This window comes from Drosophila yakuba, chromosome X (genome assembly GCF_016746365.2).
Source record: "Drosophila yakuba strain Tai18E2 chromosome X, Prin_Dyak_Tai18E2_2.1, whole genome shotgun sequence".
NCBI lineage: Eukaryota > Metazoa > Arthropoda > Insecta > Diptera > Drosophilidae > Drosophila > Drosophila yakuba.
This window is the reverse complement of record NC_052526.2, coordinates 23,271,916-23,291,577: the sequence shown is the minus strand read 5'-3', so window position 1 is coordinate 23,291,577 and position 19,662 is coordinate 23,271,916.

Genomic DNA, 19,662 nt, shown 5'->3' with positions numbered 1-19,662 from the left:
AAGGTGCGACTTGATCTTGTAGTGGAGACCAGGGTGCCAGACTTTGTCGAAGGCCTGTTTGACATCCAGCATGACGGCGCAGCAGTATTGCTTCCTTTCGAAGGCCTCCAATATTTGCTCTACAAGCCGGTGGCATTGCTCTGGTGTTCCGTGGGAGCGCCTGAATCCAAACTGGTGATCGGGGATCAGACCAGCCTCGTCCAGTGCTGGCAACACTCTGCGCAGAAATACTCTTTCGAGTATTTTGGAGAGGATTGCCAGCAAACTAATCGGACGATAGGAGGCGAGATTGGCTTCAGGTTTACCGGGCTTGAGGATGGTGATCACATCGGCGCGTTTCCATAGTTTCGGGAAGTACCCTAGTCGGAAGCAGCTGTTAAATATGTTGGCGAGCAGCTGTGAGCAAAATGTGGGTAACATTTTTAGTGCAGTAGCGTCGATGCGATCGGGGCCTGGGGACTTGCCGTTTTCCAGTGAGGCAATTTCCTGCGCGATCTCCTCTGGTGCAACGGGCTGGATTGCTGGTCCTGGAGCACATGGGCTTTCAACAGCTCTGATGGTGTCAGCTTGCTCTGCAGCTGTGCATCGGTCAAACGGTGTGAAGGCAGTATGGAGGTGGTCAGCAAAAGCTTCGGCTCTTTCTGCCTCAGACCGACACCAGGTGCCGTCCGCTTTACGCACTGGAACCGTTTTCTTGGCGGGTCTTTTGATATGCCGCGTGACGTTCCACAGGTTGTGCTGCGGGTCTCCAGGTTCCAGGTCTTCAAGGAAACGTTGAAACGAGTCTTGGCGTAGGGTCGTCAGTTTTTCCTTCAGATCCTTGGAGGCACGATTGAGCGCTGTCTTATCCCTGGGGTTACGCGAGAGGAACCATACCCTTCTGAGGCGTCTTTTCTCGGCCACGAGGGCGGCTATTTCTGGGGACCACAGATGCAGGTCCCTTGCTGGAGTTCTCGGGGTCGTAGGGGGAGGAGGGTTCGCAAACTCGGCGGCATTATGTATCTCCTTGTTTAATTCATCGATGGCCGCGTCTATGTTGCTTGGTGTGGAGAGGTCTGGGTCTGGGTTTAGTGAGGAGAGCATCCAGAACGTGAACTTTGGGGCATTGGTACGATTCCCCGTGAGTCTACGGAGCGGCGTCTTCCTGAGGACGGGGATGTTGAGGAGCAGGTTGACGGCGCTGTGGTCCGATACGAGCCTGTCGTATGTGGTGCAGACGAGTTTGGCACGACCTATGCCTTTGCAGATCGCGATGTCCAGCAGATCCGGCGTCTTAGAAGGGTCCGAGGGCCAGTGTGTGGGCTCTCCAGTAGAGTGGCAGTCCAGGTTTTTGCGTATCAGGTACTTGTGGAGCGTTTTACCTTTGGGGTTATTTGTGCGGGACCCCCACCAGGAGTGCTTTGCATTGAAGTCTCCGGCTGCAATGAAGCGAGGTCCAAGGGACTCGAAGAACTCATGCAGGTGAGTTTCTGTAATCGCGTGCCTGGGGGGGAAGTAAACCGCTCCAACCGTAATATCTCCCTGTAGGCTGTTGACTCTGGCCACTGCACACTGTGCCCAATCCTCCTGTATCGCAGGCAGTTCAGTGAACTGGATGCCGCTTTTGATGAGCATGGCCGCTCCTCCTCGTGCTCTGCCTGATGGGTGGTTGGCTATGATGAGTTCGTATCCGGGGATGGTGAAGTGGGATCTGGGGCAAAAGTGGGATTCGGAGACCATTAGGACGTCGATGTTATCGGTTTTGATGGTGTGCTCGACTTCGGCTTTGCTTCTCTGCAAGCCGTTCGCATTCCAGAAGACAATGTTGAGACTTATTTGCATGATTTGCTGTTGAGGATGGAAGCAACAAGCTGCGTCATCTGAGCAAACATCTTCTCCATCATTTTTTCGACCAGGCTCTCAAATCGATTGAACATGGCCTCCATGTGGTTAGGTTGAGGGGCTTCAGGTGGGGTTGGGGGTGTCGGTGGGGGAATGCTTCCTTGGGGCTTGTTTGTGCCACAAAGCGCGTCTCTATAGCTCATTCCTTTTGTGATATTTGGGAGCTCGAAAGAGGGCTTGTTGTTGCTTTCCCTGTTCCTTGGTTTGGGCTTAGGCGCTTGTTGAGCCTTAGCCTTCTTGTATGCGGGGCAACCTTTGAACGACGCTGGGTGGTCGGCTTGGCAATGTAGGCAGCATGGCCCTGGAATTCAGCGAATGATAATGCATGTGAGATTCAGCCTCTAAAGCCAAATAAAGCGGCGAACTGCATCTATAAAACAGTAGTCGACTCTAAAAGTTACTGGGTAGAGTTAGAAAAGAAAAGTAGTTGGTTGTTTAAGGTTCCTGTGAATTCAAAAGTCCGTCTGCAATGTACTGGCTCTCAAATTGAATTGTTTGATTTGCCTCAGCAAGGAGTTTTAAGCATTGCGCCATATTGTACGGCAAGAACCGACGATAAAATTCTAGTTGCCCACCATAACATTCAGTCCGAAAGTGAAGAATTATTATCAACACCTTATATAGGAGAAGTTAGTGAAGTGCCGAAGATTATTTGGGATCCGCTGAAACTATCAATATTAAATCATACTGAGGAATTTGAACGATTGAATAATGAAATTAAATTTATGAAAGAGAACCATCAAAAATTGAAAGATTCACATTTCCATCATATTTCCGGACATGCTGGATTAATTATTGCTTTAATACTAATGATAGTATTAATAATATATTTCATACGGAAATGTGCTGTGCAACAAAGAATGCAAGCAATAACCTTTGCAGGTCCGTTGCCAGTACTATAAATATCAATAGTAAATAAACAATAAAATTATATAACAAAAAAAAAATATACAGTCCACTATATCGTTGTTTAATAGAAAATGTACTTCTACATAGAAAAAGCAAAATGTTTAAAATAAGTTAATTGAGTACAAATTGTTGAATTAAAAATAATATAAACCATAATTGTAATCCAATAAAATTAAAAGCCAGAAAAACTAGGCCCATTGAAATCTTAGTTGCAAAATAAATGAACATATATCAAATAAATACAGTCCACTACTGTTATAAATGCAACTAATATACTAATGTACATCTCAGCTTTGCTGGCCCTTTGGCAGAATGTTCACACATGAACACGAATATATTTAAAGACTTACAATTTTGGGCTCCGTTCATATCTTATGTAAATGAATCGAGAGCGATAAATTATATTTAGGATTTTGTTATATAAGGCGACATGGGTGCAGTGCTCAAAAACATGTAATCTAAGTGCACACTTCATGAGTCAGTCACTTGAGATCGTTCCCCGCCTCCTAAAATAGTCCCTTAGTGGGAGACCACAGATAAGGTCCTCGCCGCTCAAGATAGGCAGATGTGCCGGAGCGTGGGACCTCGATAAGGCGGGGACTATTTACTTAGGCCTCTGCGTAGGCCATTTACTCTAAGATGCGATTCTCATGTCACCTATTTAAAGCGAAGATATTTCCAAATAAAATCAGTTTCTTACAAAAACTCAACGAGTAAAGTCTTCTTATTTGGGATTTTACATTTGGTCAATCGAGCCTTTAATCGACTCTGCAGTTTCCCCCTACCAAAGGTAAGGAACTCAGAGAAAGGCCAGCTCCTTTAAGCATCTTACAGCTAAAGGTAGCAAAAATAAATGACTCTTGTTTCCCCCTACCAAAGATAAGGAACAGAGTATAAATATAAAAAGCAAAAAGATACAAAAGAATCTTTTATGTTTTAAAACAAGCACCTTATAGTCTATAGCTAAAGGTTGCTTTGTGTACCATTATAAATTGTGGTAAGGCGTGCTTGAGGCCATACATCAGCAATTGTGAAATTAAAAAGTGCATAACAAAAGTGCCAGCTCATAAAGAGAGTGCAGTGTATATGCCAAAAGAGCATAAATTAAATAAAAAGTGCCTGAAAACAGTGCCTTATAAATGCTCTAATAGCATTAAATCAGCTCATAAATAGAGTGCAGTGTATATGTCAAAAGAGCATAAATGCCGAAATAAATGGCTAAAAAACAAAAAATCTGACTGGACTACAAAAATAATAAAACGTGCCAAACAAAAAAAAAAAAATCATCTTTAAACATCGACGGAGCCTTAAAGAAGAGAAGGAAGTCAAATTCAAAGGAGCCTCTACCAGCAGCAGAAGCAGCAACAACAGCAGCAGCAGAAGCAGCAACAGCAGTAGCAACAGCAGCAACAACAGCAGCAACAGCAGTAGCAACAGCAGCAGCAACAACAACGACATCAGCTAAGTCAAAACAAGAATTTTCTGTTTATCCAAACACACATATATATATAAATACATATAAAATACATATACACGTACTATATATATTAAGAAATTACAAAAAATTTTCAAAATGATGTAAGAAAAGACTATTCAATTCCTTAAGAAGCAGTCCGAAATTATTTTGGAAATTAGAAAGTTGGAAGTAAAACCAACATTAACGGATGTAGAAATTCTAAAATTAAATGAGCTTCAAAAATGTTTCATTGCTAATCATAGCAATTTGTTAAAGATCGGCGTTGTCGATCATGAATATTTTAACACGAAGCAGTATGATTTAATAATGATGGTGTTAGAAAAAATTAAAAATAAAAATGAAAAAATTAAGGGCGAGTCGGTAGAAAACACTTTCCCTAAATCAAACACTGTCCCTAAATCAAACCCTCCCCCTACATTAAACCTTGAAATGTGTGGTCACCCTGAAAAAGAGGGTATAGCACAAAACAACGCTTTAAAAGTAGAGCAGGCATTCCGAAATAATGTTGGCCAATTTCGAGTATATCTAGAAGATACGTCTAAGCTAATAGACATTAGTCCAGATTTCCTTAACATAAGGAAAAATAAAATTGAATTTTTATGGCATAAAATAGATAACCTGATTGAACAGGTGAATAGCCATTTTGAGAGTTCGCTATTCGAAGAAGAAATTAGCGAACTTGAATTTGACAAACCAAATATTCTAACAGCCATTAATAGTCGACTCAGTGGCACAATAAATAAAGCTGAAATGTCGACGGTTGTTAAGGCGGAGGAGTTACCAACCCTGCCTAAAATACAGATACCCACTTTCTTTGGTGATTCCAAAGAATGGGATCTTTTTAATGAACTCTTTACAGAGCTCATACATGTGAGAGAGGATCTCAGTCCTTCTCTCAAATTTAATTATCTAAAGTCAGCATTAAAAGGAGAAGCCAGAAATGAGTAACCACTCATTTACTGCTCGGCTCTGGAGAAAATTATGAGTTTTTGACCAAGCGATATGAGAATAAAAGAAACATATTCTCAGATCATATGAATAGGCTTATGGATATGCCAAATTTAAATTTAGAATCCAATAAGCAAATAAAGACATTTATTGACACGATTAACGAGTCAATTTATATTATAAAATTAAAGGCACAATTACCAGAAGATGTGGATGCAATTTTCGCTCACATAATTCTTCGGAAATTCAATAAAGAATCACTCAACTTATATGAAAGCCATGTTAAAAAGACAAAAGAAATACAGGCACTTTCTGATGTCATGGACTTTTTAGAGCAAAGGCTCAATTCTATATCATCATTTTCACAGGAAGTAAAACCTGTAAAGAAAATTATTAATAATAACAAGAATAAAAATTATAGTGACAATTGTGCATATTGCAAACTACCAGGGCATTATTTAATTCAATGCCATAAATTTAAAATAATGAATCCAGCAGAACGGTCTGACTGGGTAAGAAAAAATGGGATTTGCCTAAGATGTCTGAGGCATCCGTTTGGTAAAAAATGTATAAGCGAGCAGCTTTGTTCGACTTGTCGTAAACCTCACCACACGTTACTTCACTTTGCAGGTCCTAATCCAGAAAAAGTGAATACGTGTAGAACAACAGGTCCAGCCTTGTTGGCCACGGCCTTGATTCAAGTAAAGTCGAGGTATGGAGGCTTTGAACAATTAAGAGCATTGATTGATAGTGGCTCTCAAAGCACAATTATTTCAGAAGAGTCTGCACAGATTCTAAAATTGAAAAAATTTCGGTATCATACTGAAAAAAGTGGAGTATCTTCCACAGGAACGTGCATCTCCAAGCACAAAGCGGTTATTTCGATAAGAAATTCTCCGAAAAATTTAGAAATTGAAGCACTTATTCTCCCAAAGCTTATGAAGGCACTTCCAGTCAACACGATTAATGTTAATCAGAAAAAATGGAAGAACTTTAAATTAGCCGACCCCGATTTTAATAAACCGGGTCGCATTGATCTAATCATTGGAGCAGACGTATATACTCACATTCTGCAAAATGGAGTTATAAAAATAGACGGTCTCCTTGGGCAAAAAACTGATTTCGGGTGGATAGTTTCTGGATGTAAAAAATCCAAAGGAAAAGAAACCATTGTAGCCACAACAATAGAAATAAAAGAGTTAGATCGCTACTGGGAAGTGGAAGAAGAAGAAAAAGATGATATCGAGTCTGAAATCTGTGAAAATAAATTTATCAAAACGACAAAAAAAGATTCAGATGGGCGATACATTGTGTCAATTCCATTCAAGGAGGATGTCACCTTAGGAGATTCAAAGAAACAAGCGATAGCTCGTTACATGAATCTGGAGAAAAAACTAAAAAGAAATGAAAAACTTAAGGTTGACTACACTAAATTCATGAATGAATACATGGATTTAGGACACATGATTGAAGTAAGTGATGAAGGCAAATATTTTTTACCGCACCAGGCAGTGATTAGAGATTCAAGCCTTACGACAAAATTGAGAGTAGTTTTTGATGCTTCAGCAAAAACTACGAATAACAAAAGTTTGAACGACATAATGTGGGTTGGGCCACGAGTTCAAAAAGATATTTTTGACATTATTATTAAATGGAGAAAATGGGAATTTGTGGTTTCGGCAGACATTGAAAAGATGTACCGACAAATTAAAATAGATAATAATGATCAAAAATATCAATATATTTTGTGGAGAAATTCTCCAAAAGAAAAAATTAAAACATATAAATTAACCACAGTCACTTACGGAACTGCATCTGCACCATATTTGGCTACCAGGGTTCTGGTAGATATTGCAGATAAATGTAAAAACCAAGTTATTAGTGCAATAATTAGGAATGATTTCTATATGGATGACCTAATGACTGGAGCTGATTCGGTAGAAGAAGCTAATAAATTAATAACATTAATTTCCCATGAATTGCAGAAAGTTGGATTCAACTCAAGGAAATGGATTTCCAACAATTCCAAAATATTAACCACTGTGGAGGACACAGGGGACAATAAGGTTCTCAATATTATCGAAAATGAATGTGTTAAATCTTTAGGACTAAAATGGGAACCTCAAAATGATTTATTTAAATTCAGCGTAAATTGTAATGATGAATCAAAAAATATAAATAAGCGCGTTGTGTTATCAACGCTAGCAAAAATATTTGATCCGTTAGGATGGTTGGCACCAGTCACGGTTTCAGAAAAACTTTTTATTCAAAAACTTTGGATAAATAAAAGTGAATGGGATCAGGAATTATCCATAGAAGATAAAAATTATTGAGAAAAATATAAAGAAAATTTATTATTGTTAGAGAATATTCGAATCCCAAGGTGGATTAATTCAAACAGTTCTTCAGTCATTCAGATTCACGGATTTGCGGACGCCTCCGAAAAAGCATATGCTGCAGTAGTCCTCATGCTAAAGTAGCAAGCTAGTAGCTAGCAAAAGTAGAGTCAACCCTATAAAAAATAGGAAGACAATTCCCAAACTCGAGCTGTGTGCAGCTCACCTGCTTAGTGAATTAATCCAAAGACTAAAAGGATCAATTGACAATATAATGGAGATCTATGCTTGGAGTGATTCCACGATTACCTTAGCATGGATTAACAGTGGTCAAAGTAAGATCAAATTTATAAAAAGAAGAACGGATGACATTCGGAAATTAAAAAATACTGAATGGAATCATGTTAAGTCAGAGGATAATCCAGCAGATTTAGCATCCAGGGGAGTGGATTCTAACCAGTTGATCAACTGTGATTTTTGGTGGAAAGGTCCGAAATGGCTGGTCTGCTAGAACTTTGGCCTCGGCAGCAGTCTGTAGAAGAACCTGTCTTAATAAATACGGTATTAAATGACAAAATAGATGATCTTATTTACGAATTAATAGAAAGGTATTCCAGTATAGAAAAACTTATACGTATAATAGCATACATAAATAGATTCGTGCAGATGAAAACAAGAAATAAAGCCTATTCATCAATTATTTCAGTAAAGGAGATAAGAATAACGGAAACAGTTGTTATTAAGAAACAACAAGAATACCAGTTTAGGCAAGAGATAAAGTGCCTTAAAATCAAAAAGGAAATCAAGACAAATAATAAAATATTGTCATTGAATCCATTTTTGGACAAGGATGGGGTTCTAAGAGTTGAAGGAAGATTGCAAAATTCCAATGCAGAATTTAATGTTAAACATCCAATCATTTTAGAAAAATGCCACCTAACAAGCTTATTAATAAAAAATGCTCATAAGGAAAATTCGTTGAAAAAGTATTTAAGAGAATGTGTAACGTGTGCAAGGTATAAACAAAATACAGCTCAGCAAATAATGGGTAACTTGCCAAAATATAGAGTGACGATGACATTCCCGTTTCTTAATACTGGAATAGATTACGCAGGTCCTTATTATGTTAAATGTTCAAAAAATCGTGGCCAAAAAACATTTAAAGGATACATTGCCGTATTCGTTTGCATGGCCACCAAAGCCATACACTTAGAAATGGTAAGCGATCTAACTTCAGACGCATTTTTAGCAGCACTCAGAAGATTTATTGCTAGACGGGGAAAATGTTCCAATATCTATTCAGACAACGGAACAAATTTTGTAGGAGCTGCAAGAAAATTAGATCAAGAGTTATTTAATGCAATACAAGAAAATATAACGATTGCAGCGCAGCTTGAAAAGGACAGGATTAATTGGCATTTTATTCCCCCGGCAGGACCTCACTTCGGAGGTATTTGGGAAGCTGGAGTTAAGTCAATGAAATACCATTTAAAGCGTATAATCGGCGACACTATTTTGACTTACGAAGAAATGTCAACTCTTTTATGTCAAATAGAAGCATGCTTAAATTCAAGGCCATTATACACTATAGTTAGTGAGATGGACCAACAAGAAGTTTTAACACCAGGTCATTTTTTAATTGGAAGACCACCTTTAGAAATAGTCGAACCAATGGAAGATGAAAAAATCGAAAATTTGGATAGGTGGAGACTTATCCAAAAAATGAAGAAAGATTTCTGGGTTAAGTGGAAAAGTGAATATTTGCATACGCTCCAGCAAAGGAATAAATGGAAAAAGGAAATTCCTAATATAGAAGAAGGGCAAATAGTTTTATTAAAGGATGAGAATTGTCATCCTGCAAGATGGCCTTTAGGAAAGGTGGAAAAGGTCCATAAGGGGAATGATGATAAGGTCCCGGTGGCTAAAGTAAAGATGCAGGAAGGATATATCACTAGACCCAAATTTGTCCCTTGGAAGGAATAAAGTCTGTTGACAAAAATGAGGCTGACCAGGAGCCAAAAAGGCGAACTAGAGCGACATCGGGAATGTCCAAGATCGGAATCATCATGGCAATGTTGTTGTTTGTGTTAAGTTGTCAAGTTTCTAGCGCATTACCTAAAGATATAGCACCAAGATATTCTATAGACAAAATAAATAAAACCTCAGCAATATATCTAGACCCGCTAGGAGATGTTGAGATTGTGAGTACTTCTTGGAATTTGGTTATCTATTATAAAATGGATCCAAATTTTAAAATGTTAACAAAGGGTAATGCGCTTATACAAAGCATGAGGAAAGTTTGCGAAAGACTTCATAGCTTTGAAGAGCAATGTAGTCTAGTCTTAGATAATATGCAAAGTCAGTTATCGGAACTTGAAGAAAACAATAAATTGTTTATGATGCAGTCTAGATCTAGAAGCAAGCGTGCTCCTTTCGAATTTATGGGTTCCTTGTATCATATTTTATTTGGTATAATGGATGAAGATGATAGAGAGCAATTAGAAGAAAATATGAAGAATTTGTTAGATAACCAGAACAACCTTGATAAACTAATTCAAAAACAAACATCTGTGGTTGATTCAACTTCTAATCTATTAAAGAGAACAACAGAAGATGTTAACTCCAATTTTAGAAGTATGCAAATAAGAATTGAGAACATGACAGAAGTTCTTAAAGAAAATTAATATGTTTATAAGGAATCAATAAAATTCTTTATGATTACGAAACAGCTACACTCATTGATTGAAGAAGGCGAAAAAATTCAAGCAGGCATTATAAGCCTGTTGATTGATATTAATCACGGTAGGCTAAATACAAATATTCTCAGGCCAAATCAGCTTAAAAAAGAAATTTCCAAAATTCAGCAGAGTCTTTCGGAGAACCTAGTAATTCCAGGAAAACGGTCAGGTACGGAACTTAAGGAGGTGTATACACTGTTAACAGCCAGGGGTTTATTCATCGACGATAAATTGATCATTAGTGCAAAAGTGCCTCTGTTTAGCAGGCATCCATCCAAATTGTTCAGGCTTATTCCGGTGCCAATTCGAAATGAAGATCGGATAATAATGGTGCATACAACGTCCGAATATTTAATTTATAATTTTGAGATAGATTCCTATCACATAATGACGGAAGCCACATTAAATCAATGTCAGAAATGGCAATTAAATAAGAGAATATGCAAAGGAAGTTGGCCCTGGAATTCAGCGAATGATAATGCATGTGAGATTCAGCCTCTAAAGCCAAATAAAGCGGCGAACTGCATCTATAAAACAGTAGTCGACTCTAAAAGTTACTGGGTAGAGTTAGAAAAGAAAAGTAGTTGGTTGTTTAAGGTTCCTGTGAATTCAAAAGTCCGTCTGCAATGTACTGGCTCTCAAATTGAATTGTTTGATTTGCCTCAGCAAGGAGTTTTAAGCATTGCGCCATATTGTACGGCAAGAACCGACGATAAAATTCTAGTTGCCCACCATAACATTCAGTCCGAAAGTGAAGAATTATTATCAACACCTTATATAGGAGAAGTTAGTGAAGTGCCGAAAATTATTTGGGATCCGCTGAAACTATCAATATTAAATCATACTGAGGAATTCGAACGATTGAATAATGAAATTAAATTTATGAAAGAGAACCATCAAAAATTGAAAGATTCACATTTCCATCATATTTCCGGACATGCTGGATTAATTATTGCTTTAATACTAATGGTAGTATTAATAATATATTTCATACGGAAATGTGCTGTGCAACAAAGAATGCAAGCAATAACCTTTGCAGGTCCGTTGCCAGTACTATAAATATCAATAGTAAATAAACAATAAAATTATATAACAAAAAAAAATATACAGTCCACTATATCGTTGTTTAATAGAAAATGTACTTCTACATAGAAAAAGCAAAATGTTTAAAATAAGTTAATTGAGTACAAATTGTTGAATTAAAAATAATATAAACCATTATTGTAATCCAATAAAATTAAAAGCCAGAAAAACTAGGCCCATTGAAATCTTAGTTGCAAAATAAATGAACATATATCAAATAAATACAGTCCACTACTGTTATAAATGCAACTAATATACTAATGTACATCTTAGCTTTGCTGGCCCTTTGGCAGAATGTTCACACATGAACACGAATATATTTAAAGACTTACAATTTTGGGCTCCGTTCATATCTTATGTAAATGAATCGAGAGCGATAAATTATATTTAGGATTTTGTTATCTAAAGCGACATGGGTGCAGTGCTCAAAAACATGTAATCTAAGTGCACACTACATGAGTCAGTCACTTGAGATCGTTCCCCGCCTCCTAAAATAGTCCCTTAGTGGGAGACCACAGATAAGGTCCTCGCCGCTCAAGATAGGCAGATGTGCCGGAGCGTGGGACCTCGATAAGGCGGGGACTATTTACTTAGGCCTCTGCGTAGGCCATTTACTCTAAGATGCGATTCTCATGTCACCTATTTAAAGCGAAGATATTTCCAAATAAAATCAGTTTCTTACAAAAACTCAACGAGTAAAGTCTTCTTATTTGGGATTTTACACTAGTTCTGTTTAAAATTGACTTTTCGAGATGGTTAGTGGGTATGTTCAGATTCGAACTCTCGAATGTATCGGTCTGCTTACTACTGTTGGTCGTTATTATTTCGGACGCGACGCGTGGACTAGGCTCGACGCATCCCGTTGTCGGTTTTCCGGCTGCTTATAATTCTGACAGTTTGGCTTGAACGTGTTCTTGGCTCCACATTCGTCAAATCGATGTCCAAGCTTCTCGCAGTTCCAGCATTTCGCTGGCTTGCGCTGTAGAGCGGCGACATCTCCTTTCTCTGTATCCTCGAGGTCCTCTTCGGTCTGAGACACACTGGGACGGACTGAGCTGGGAAGCTTACTAAACTGTTTATTCGCAAATGCATCAACTCGTATCTAAGAGATGGTTTCGCATGTCGGATAAGAAGTTGGACTAGAGATTCTTCAGAAATACGGGTACTCAGTCGGGAAACTAGTTTTTCAATCTGGAACTGATAGTCTTCGAATGGTTCTCTTTCTGCTTGATGCCTATTGTTGATGGCTTCCCATATGTCCATATCTGTGTCTATATCCTTAAACTTCTGCCTAAATTCCTTACAAAATTCTTTCCAAGAGAACTGTCGGCATGATCGGTGGAATTTCCAATACCACTCGTTCGCTTTGCCTATGAAAATATATCTTGTACTGACGTGTGAGATCTGTCTGAATGCTGACTAGGGTGACGATTCCCAGGATTCCCTCCAGTTAAAAAAACTGGTTGATCAATGACATCGTTTGACCTTCTCCTATCTGAGGACTGCGCCGCGTGGCCTACATGTAAATTTGGCAACTGTGTTTGTATAAACTGAGTAAGGTTCTGCATAAGTTGTTGCTGCTGAGACAGCATTGCTGCTTGAACGACTTTTCCTATTTCTTCCATGTTCTCGGTCCTAGATGAATCAAAAACTGAATCGGCATTCGCGCGTCGATCATGCTGCTGACCCGCGTTGCGTTCTTGTTGCGATCTAGTAACCATGCCTCTTCGTTGATTAGCTCCTCTAGCCCTTCTGCCTCGGCCTTGATTGCTGTTTAACCCTTCTGAACGGTTTTCCTCTGTTCCACTTGCGTTACTTGCTATTCGCTCAGCATCTGCCAGCTCTACTAACAGATTGTTATTTGAAATCGCTAACTGATGCACCGTGCATACTTGATTGCAAGTGGGACAGGAATTTGTTGTTAGCAAATGATTAACAACACACTGTTGGTGGAATCTATGATTACAGGGCGACAATGCTGTCGTGTACTCATCGTTTAAAGGTCGAGCGCATAAAATGCAGACAGGTACTTCTTCGTTTGAAACGGCTGCCAGATTCTCCGCGCTATGTCGTACTGACATTTTCGTATTATATTAAAACTTGAAATAAAAGTTTATTTATTCTCAAAAATTTGGTCTGTGCTTCCCTATGAGTTGTTTGTCAAAACCTTTTTATGCTAGGTATCCTCTCTTAACTACTTTATACTAGTACAAATGTTCTTCCTCGGACGCGAGTTCGCAGTGCTGGTCAAATATCGAAGTTTCTCCAATGACTTGCTATTCCTTGGCACGCGTACAACGCCCTAATACTAGAATCACTAAAACGCTCGAACGTGAAAAGTTTTCGCCAACCGGTTTGCATGGGTCGATCATACCGTAATACTCGATATAGGATCGCGATTCCTAAATACAAAATTCCAAGTTCGCTTCCTTCTATTCCCAAAACGAAAGTCTAGTATTCTTACTTAATTCCAAACTTGTATGTCATCCTAGTGAATAAGTTTGCTTCGGTCTTCTCAATTCGTAAGCCAGAATTGCAAAAGCTTTTCCAGAAAACTAAAACCTAAAACACTTATGGCTAACACCAAATGTCCAGCTTTTCCAGAAAACTAAAACCTAAAACACTTATGGCTAACACCAAATGCGAAATCGTTTTTGTAGTTTCTAACTATTTTTGAAATTTAAATTTATCTGATTAATACCAATATAAAATGAGCAATGATGCTAGGCTAGTACCTCCAAGTTGTAGACGCTACTTTTCGTAGTCCTTGTAGTACAGTTTCTTTAGTATCTAGCCCCACGTTGGGCGCCATTTCTGTAGTAGCCCTGAGGTAGGTGTTCACTAGGACGCAGAATGCTCTCTAGCGTATAGACGGATCGGTGTTCGTGCACTTCTTGCATTTGATCAATGCAAAGCTCGTCGGTTATGGCGTGGGTCTTCCTCCTCATCTATATGGTACACCCGTTCTACTACGAGAAGTTTTAAGTGCACTATCTGTTCTCTAAATGATTGGTTCAAAAGGTGTAGTACTCGGACATTAACAGACGGACCCTAAAAAGTAGTGTATTTGAGAGGCGGATACCAGCAATATAGGGTGGCTTAGGTGTAAGTTGCCCCCATTCTATACCCTCCCAACCTTGATAACGCTTGTATATTCATTGGTTACCCCTTAACAATTCTTTTATTACATTTCAATTCATTTCATAGGATATTGACATTCGCATCACGGTACTGGCAACAGACCCGGATTTGTGGATTTATCTATCCATAATAACAACTATTCATAATACAAAATTATCCACATCGGTTCCCTTCATGGGTGTTCTTCTCAAATACAAGTGTTCCAAATCAAAATAAAGATAGATTAACCTACATGCTTTCTTATACGCCGGTTTTACAACTCCCACTTAAAATTGAATATAAAAATATATGCGCATACGTTTGCCGATATTGCGGCTTAATCACTTACGTACAGATCCTCGCTGCTGATTCGCTGGGCCCATCGAGATGCAGGTGCTGTTTAAAACGTTGTCAAAGTAAATGCGCAGTTAAGTCATTCTTAAATGGGATACACTCCGGCGGTATACAGATCGCTCTCTGTTTTACAACTATATGATAAAGAACATAACTAGTATAAGATAAACGGTCTGACTTAAAGTTTACTAATTTAATGAATGCAAACGACTTCTCTGTTTATGGCTTTAAACGACGGCGGTCCTTAATGATTGCCTGCTCTTGCAGCACCAGTATTCGTAACTTCTAAATTATATTGCTAGCGACACACGTGCTTCGGATCGGCTGACGAGCTTCTGCGGATCTCTCTCTTCAACGACGATCTACTTCTGGGAGACGACTTTCCTTAAACATGAGCCGCACGTGGCCGGTGCGCGCTACGGCGGGCTTGCTTATAGCAAAACGGTAAATGTGGCTTTTCAGCGGCGGTGCGAGGCGGTTCAGATTTGATGGATATCCTTCATCTTGGCTAGGATTGGCTAGTCCCTAGCGACGAGTTTGATTATGTGGTGGTTCAGGCGGTGGATGGTATGCTGGTACCGTTGATGTGGACGGGTGGACAGGTGCCTGGCCTGAGCATAAATGTGACATAGGTGGATTTGTCGGCGTTGATGGGGATGTTCAAATTTTTCAGCCATGGCTGAATCCTGTCTAGCTCGTGAATATACTGTACAGCACGGGACCGAGTACGCTGCTCTGGCGTACTCCAGCTCTCACCACGTGTTGGGGTGATTCGGAGTACCTGCTCCTCACATAAAACCTCCTCTCTTCTATGTCAGCCTTGAGGAACGTGTAGTATGGGGCTGGCAACTGCTGCTTCAGCTGTATAGCAGGCCTAGGTGCCATACTCTGTCAAAAGCCTGCCTTACATCAAGGAATCTTGCTTCGCAATATTTTTCAGATACTGGCATATCTGAGGTGAATATACTGTACAGCACGGGACCGAGTACGCTGCTCTGGCGTGATTCGGAGTACCTGCTCCTCACATAAAACCTCCTCTCTTCTATGTCAGCCTTGAGGAACGTGTAGTATGGGGCTGGCAACTGCTGCTTCAGCTGTATAGCAGGCCTAGGTGCCATACTCTGTCAAAAGCCTGCCTTACATCAAGGAATCTTGCTTCGCAATATTTTTCAGATACTGGCATATCTGAGGTGAATATACTGTACAGCACGGGACCGAGTACGCTGCTCTGGCGTGATTCGGAGTACCTGCTCCTCACATAAAACCTCCTCTCTTCTATGTCAGCCTTGAGGAACGTGTAGTATGGGGCTGGCAACTGCTGCTTCAGCTGTATAGCAGGCCTAGGTTCCATACTCTGTCAAAAGCCTGCCTTACATCAAGGAATCTTGCTTCGCAATATTTTCTGTTCTCGAAGGCATCCAGTACCCTGGTGACGACCCGGCTGCTGGATGGCACCATGCCCTTGCCTGAAGCCGAACTGGTGGTCGGGGATGATCTCCTTCTCCTCCAGGATGGGCAGCAACCTCTTGAGGAATAGCTTCTCCAGAATTTTGGAGAGGATGGCGAGCAGACTGATGGGGCTGTATGAGCCTAGCTCGGCTTCAGGCTTGCCCTGCTTGTGGATTAGGATAACCTCAGTGCACTTCCACTGAGAAGGGAAGTGTCCCAGTCTCAGGCATTGATTCACCAGAACCGTGAGTAAAGCTATGCAATTCGCTGGGGCTTGAGGGCAGCTGCATCTGTTTTGTCGTAGCCAGGAGATTTGGTGGGCTTTAAGCACGAGATCTCGTCCAGAATCTCCTGACTACCTATCTCCGCGATAGGCAGGTCCATTGGGCAGGCTGCGTCAACAAACTGCGTCGTCTCTTCGATGTCCCCATCAACACACAAGGTGAATGGCTGGAATCTGGTTTCCAGATGGTCGGCAAACGCATCCGCTTTCTCCTGGCTCGTCCAACACCATACGCCTGCAGCTGTTTTAACAGGTGGCACCCTCCGCGCAGGCCTCTTCAGGTATTTGGTGGCGTTCCACATGTTGTGCTCAGTACTCCCAGGCTCCAATTCCATTAGATACTCCTCAAGCGCCTTGCTCCTCGTGTCAACTCCCTAACGCACTTCAGCAGGGCGCTGCCCTTGGGGTTAACGATCCTGGAGCCCTACCATGTATGCTTGGCGTTGAAGTCTCCGCCATTAAGAAACTTGGGTCCCAGGTTTTTCAGCTGCGATTACAGTTCCAGATGGCTGATTGTGTAACGCGGCGGCAGGTATACTGCAGATTTTGCCTGCATGTGTCAAAAGCTGAATCCTGGCGCAGTGCATCCAGTCCAGTTGCACCGGCTCCATCTCGTACAATGCATCCTGTCAGCCGGGTGCAAGGCGTTGACCTTGTTGTAAAGTGGGTCTCGCTGACCAGCATCACATCCACCTGGTTGGCCACTTCTGGCTTGTTCCTCGCCAAGCCATTAGCATTCCAGATTACTATCTGGCTGCTCATGGCGTGGTTATCTGGCAGGAGAACATGGCCATCATCATATCTTTATAGTGGGAGGCCATCATACTCTCCATGCGCCTCATTATTCTCTCCTCCAACGCTGCCTCCCGGTGGATGAGACCTTGTTGGTTGAAGGTGTTGTTAGGTTGCTGTTGTGATGTCAGCGTAGCTGAAGCCAGAGCGTGTGGCGGTGTTGGTAGTCACTGGTGTTGAATGCGCGTTCGGCGGTGGAGCCATTGCCTTCGCCTTTGGCTTGGGGGCAGCCCTCTTCTTGGCCTCGATGTAAACTCGGCAGCCTTGGTAAGACGCAGTGTGCGCCTCCCCGCAGTTACCGCATGTGGCAGGAGCATCTTTGGCTTAGTGCCCTTGAGCGCGCTTTACGCAGGTGTACTGCAATCTGCAGTAGCGCTTTGTGTGCCCGAAAGCCTGGCAGCGGTAGCACTGCACCAGGTCGTTGAATTTCCAGGGCTCCTCAATAGAGACCACAGCCTGGCAGAGCCTGTTAACTTCGAACACCTTTTTGTTGTTGCTTGCAGGCTCCTAGTTTACAAAGAACATTGCCATCGGGTTCTTTGTGATTCTCGATACGGTGTTCTTGATATCTCGAACCGTGTGTCCGAGCCCTTTCAGTTCTTCGGTGGCGTTGTTGCATGGAGCCCTTTGATGACCACCCGGAAAGCACGACATTCCTTAAGCTGGAATGTCCTGAAGACCATGTTGTGGTTGTCCATATGGTTAACAATTTAACGGTACATCAAGCTGTCTTTAGGCATGATTCTAACGCAGCCTCCTCCGGTGGCCTTATAAGTGAAGCTACCTTGCTCCGTAACTTCTCCAAGGTCGGCTAGCATGTCCACAATGCTTGGGGGCTTGGGTACCGCGGCCTCCACTGGCTTAGTTGGTTCCTACATCCTCATCGACAGGCAGTGCAGCAAATCGATTGCTGTTTGACGGCAGTTCCTCTGCATCACTGACCTCATCGACTTTTGTCAGCTTAGCCGTCTTTTTCTTATGGGGCACAGTGAACCGTCTGATCTCGCCGACCTCTAGGGATTCGTTGTCCGTATCGTTGCTTTCAGTTTCACTGGAGCTGGAGTTGGAGCTGTCAATGGCCGATGTCTTCTTCGATGAGTTTTTAAGTACCTTGGGTACTTTGGCGTTCAGGGTTATGGGTACGTTAGGTGATTCCTTGCGCCTGCCTGGGTTCTTCTTCGGTGCAAGCGTTTGCCATCCACTCTTCTTAGAAGTGGCCAAAGCCACATTATCCACTTCCATAGCGACTTTGCCCATGGAAACAGCGAGCAAGAGCACGTGTCGATTAAATTTTTCTTTATCAGTATGTGTATGTGTGTGTATAACTGTCGGCGCTGAAGTATTTTAGGTTGCTTGGCGGCGGCAGCGCAGCCAACCGGTACAATACCGTTGCGGTCGCTCGAAGCTTCGAGAACGAACACACTCACGCAGGTAGCGTTTGCGTATGTTGAAGTTTCGGTTATTCTGGCGCTTATCAGAAATCAGATCGCTCGGCGTCGGTGAGAGAGAGGCGATGCTTCGTTACACAAATAATTGTCGTGCACACTGCGAGAGTTGTAGTCACAAGGTGTAAAATCTTTTTGCAGCAGCTCTGCAAGGAATGGCTGTCCCCTGGAATGAAAGCCTCCCAAAAACTCATAACACGAAAAGGCTTGATATATGTCGCAGTTTTGAAACAATAAGTCATATTAGTTTCCCTCGGTTCGTGTTTAGCACAGCGTCTGGTCTTGAGGTGCATGGTTTTTGTGATGCCAACATTGATGCCTACGTTTTATGTGGTTTCTAATGGGAATCAAAGTTTTAGCCATTTGCTTTGTTCGAAGTCGCGCATAGCTCCGTTAAAGACCATGAAAAGTATCAAAGCTGGGGCTTTGTGGTGCGCATCTTCTGGCTAAAATCATGAGGGAAATAGTTGGCTTGAAAGTATTTAAAGGACGCTACTATTGTTGGTGCGACTCGACGGTGGCACTTTTCTGGATCCGAGATGAGCCCGCCATGTTCAACATATTTGTGACAAATAGGGTTGCTGCCATTCAGGAGCTGACAGATGGCCGCCCACCGAAAATCCTTCCAAGGTCCCATCCGGTGACTCTGGCGATTATTTCGCATTACCATGAAACCAATCTTCATGCCGGACCTCGAGCTCTTCTAGGTGCAATTCGATCCCAATATTGGCCGATTGGGGGGAGGAAGACGGTTACCAAGGCCGTGAATAGATGCATCAGATGTTTTCGGATTAAGCCGCGGCTGATAGAGCACATAATGGCGGACCTTCCCAAGGAGCGCTTGGAA